The sequence below is a fragment of the Mus pahari genome, chromosome 2 (genome assembly GCF_900095145.1).
Source record: "Mus pahari chromosome 2, PAHARI_EIJ_v1.1, whole genome shotgun sequence".
Lineage (NCBI taxonomy): Eukaryota > Metazoa > Chordata > Mammalia > Rodentia > Muridae > Mus > Mus pahari.
This window is the reverse complement of record NC_034591.1, coordinates 787,980-791,231: the sequence shown is the minus strand read 5'-3', so window position 1 is coordinate 791,231 and position 3,252 is coordinate 787,980. Positions and strand designations below refer to the sequence as shown.

Below are 3,252 nucleotides of genomic sequence, written 5' to 3'. Positions count from 1 at the left end.
GAGAGGGAGAGGGAGAGGGAGAGGGAGAGGGAGAGATGGAGATAGGGATAGAGATAGAAGGGGGGACACACACTTTTACTTGGAGAGGTGAGAAGGAAAGATGATCACAGTTCTAGATTCTGTAGTGCCATTAGCTCACTAAAGCTTTGCATTTCTATGTAATTAGTTTGGATAACTTATATTTTTCATCAGTAGAGCTTATTTATAGTATTCTTATATTTAAAATCCTTGTAGCATTTGCACTGGGGATTTTATTTCCATCCTTCATTTTATCTGTGCTTTCTCTCTCTCGGTGACATCCTTGGGAGTCTAACAACTGCAACCTATGGACGTTTTCAAATAATAAACCATCAAACGTCTTCAAACCTTTCCCTTTTGGTTATTTCAAATTCACTTATTTCTGCTCTAAATTTTCTATTTTCTTCTACTTCCGTTAAGTGTGGATACTTGGATGCTATTTTATCTTTCCGACTAGCCTAGCAAGTTTTCCCTGTGAACTGGATTACAGATACATGAAACAAACTAATATTTCACATTAAATATTTCCCTTCAGAGTGAGAGATTTCGTTTATTCAGGTATCACCCTCCTTCATCCGTGTACAGCACAGCTGTCACTTTTATATTTTAGGATGAGGTCTTGCTACATGGTTGAGTCTGCTCTTGAATTCACAGTTCCCTCTCCGTCTGCTCCTGATTATGGGCATAAGACACCACACTCCGGTATATTACACATTTCTTCATTAAGTTGGGTTTTTTTTTACACTATTTTATTTTAAAATTTTTTAACTCATTTCTTACTTTCTTACTAAATTGTACCTGTAAATTATGACAGTCGTCTTTCTCTCCACTGATGTCATGTACCTTTTTGTATTTACAATGGTAGGACTTTTGGAAAATGCTATACAGCAAATGACAAAGTCTCTCCTTCCTTGTGAGGAGTTCTACTTTGTCCCACTAGTGACACCTGAAAAAGGGGCTTCATTTTCCTGCTTAAAAATGTACTATCTTGTATCAACTTTGCTCTAGGTTCCTGGGGTCTCGCACACAGGGCGGCCCGAGGAACAGCAAACTGGCTCCCTGTGTTCCTTGGCTTCCAATTCAAACAGGCTTCACTCAGTGGTCTCTCAGCATAAGAAATGATGAATTCCTGTCACGCCCTGGCTGCCACACCCCTGGTGACCTTCACTTTCCAACACTAGAGAGACTTTCTGTGAAGTTTCTCTTTCTCATTTTGTCCAAGTGTATTAAAGAAGTCACACTTCAAGTGTATTTTGTTTCCATTTAAAAGAAAGTCTATGTGGCCATATTTATTTTAATTTTATTGAGAGGCAGTATCAAGAGCAGAGCTGCTAAAGTTGGACATCAGATCCTCCCTTATTTAAAAAATTACAATGTTGTTTGACACCTTTGGGGTACTTATAACACACACTTTTCAAAACAATTCCATGTATTTAGTCATTAGTTAGTAATTTGAATTATTTTATTCTTTAAGAAAACATTTATTTATTTTTATGTGCATTGATGTTTTGCCTGCAGTATGTCTGTTTGAGGGTGTCAGATCCTCTGGAACTGGAGTTACAGATGGTTGTGAGATGCCACGGGGCACTAGGAATTGAATTGGGGCCCTCTTGAACAGCAACCAATGCTCTTAACCACTAAGCCATTTCTCCAGCCTGAATTTCTTGATTCTATTCAGGTTATTATAAAAGTAAATTATCTCTATATTTGATATAAGATTGTCAATGGGATTAAAAGTTATCAGAAATAAAGACAAACCTCCCCTGGCTTCTACTTAGGATGAAATCTGAGCTTCCTGCATCCTTCCGTCCTTTTCCAGCTCTGCTTTGGCCTTTGGCCTCCTTTCAGAGCCAACCACACAGGCCTGGATCCTAACGCTCACCCACATCTTTGCCTCTGCTATAATTTCCCCATTATACAGAGCTCAGTTCAAAGGCTAACTCCTCCAAAAGACCTGTCCTGGACTCTGTGTGCTCCTGCCTAGCACTGTACTTCCTCACAGACCTGTCGCTGTTTCGAGCTGCCCTTGTGTCCCACTTACTAGCTGCTTTCCCCTTGAGAGCACACTTTTTGAGACTAGTACTCATCCCTTGTTCACCACTGCATGTATGTTTGGAATAATTCAATAAACATGTATTCTACTAATATAAAAACACATAAAACTTTAGTTAGCATTATTATACTGTAGATAACCTATCAGAACTGTCCTGGTTTTTCTAGCATCAGTATTTACCAAATGTAAGTTATTAGGAATGACTCATTATTAGTCATGGTCTTCGTTAGCATTACTTGACAACAGCCTAGAGTCAACAGAGAAGAGAAGAGAAGGCCTCAATTCAAATATTGCTCAAATTAGACTGGCCTGTGGGCATACATGGGGGATCATCTTGATTGTTAACTGATGTGGGAGCCACTGTGGACAGCACCATTATGTGGGCAGGAAGTCCCAAGCTATACCAAAAAGGCAGGCAAGCATGAACCAGTGGGTAAGCCGGCAGGTGCCACTCCTCTATGGTTTCCTGATTGGGTTTTCATCCTCACTTCCAGACTGTGACCAGGAAGTGCAAGCCAATCACAATACTTCCCTCTCCCAAGCTGCTTCTGGTCAGCTTTACCACAGCAACAGAATGAACCTACAACATTTATATGTATTGTTAAGATCTTGACTTATATTGAGAATTAACGGTATTTTTTTCTCATTCAAGTATAAGACTCAAAAACTGTAGGCCTTAAGCCTCACCTCTCAGAAACATAATTTCATAACAACTGAGTAATTTACAGAGCAGTAGGAAACTTAAGAGGATTTTTGTTTTCTTTTACAGCTGTGGGATTCTAACTGAAAACTTGAAATTTTATACTAGAAAACACGAGTATGAAATACTCTAAAAAATAATAAATACTAAAGCAAAGTAATGACCAAGTCTCTCAAGAATAACTCTTCTCTTTAAAAAAGAAAAAAAAAAAAATGTAAAAAAGATTGGCCTAGCTTACTTTCTAAGCAGCACATACAAGAGATTAACTGAAAGAGAGTAAAACTGACAACTGACTGGCAGAAACTGAAGAGTCCCACGCCAGGGTTCCCCTTCCCTCCCTGTAAGGACATGAGTTAGTGTTGCCTAGAGGTGAGTGTTGCTTCAGTGTGACTCTGTGTGCCCTGTGATGCTCTGAGAGCATGCGGACATACCTGCTCAGCTTCAGTGTGACTCTGTGTGCCCTGTGATGTCCTGAGAGCAT

The 3,252-nt window shown here is 39.5% G+C and overlaps 1 protein-coding gene across 5 annotated transcripts in view; it reads right to left on the bottom strand.

Annotated features, from left to right (window-relative positions):
• Akap9 (A-kinase anchoring protein 9) overlaps nt 1–3,252 on the bottom strand; it is a 146,899-nt gene that overhangs the window by 109,013 nt on the left and 34,634 nt on the right. The window lies entirely within an intron of this gene.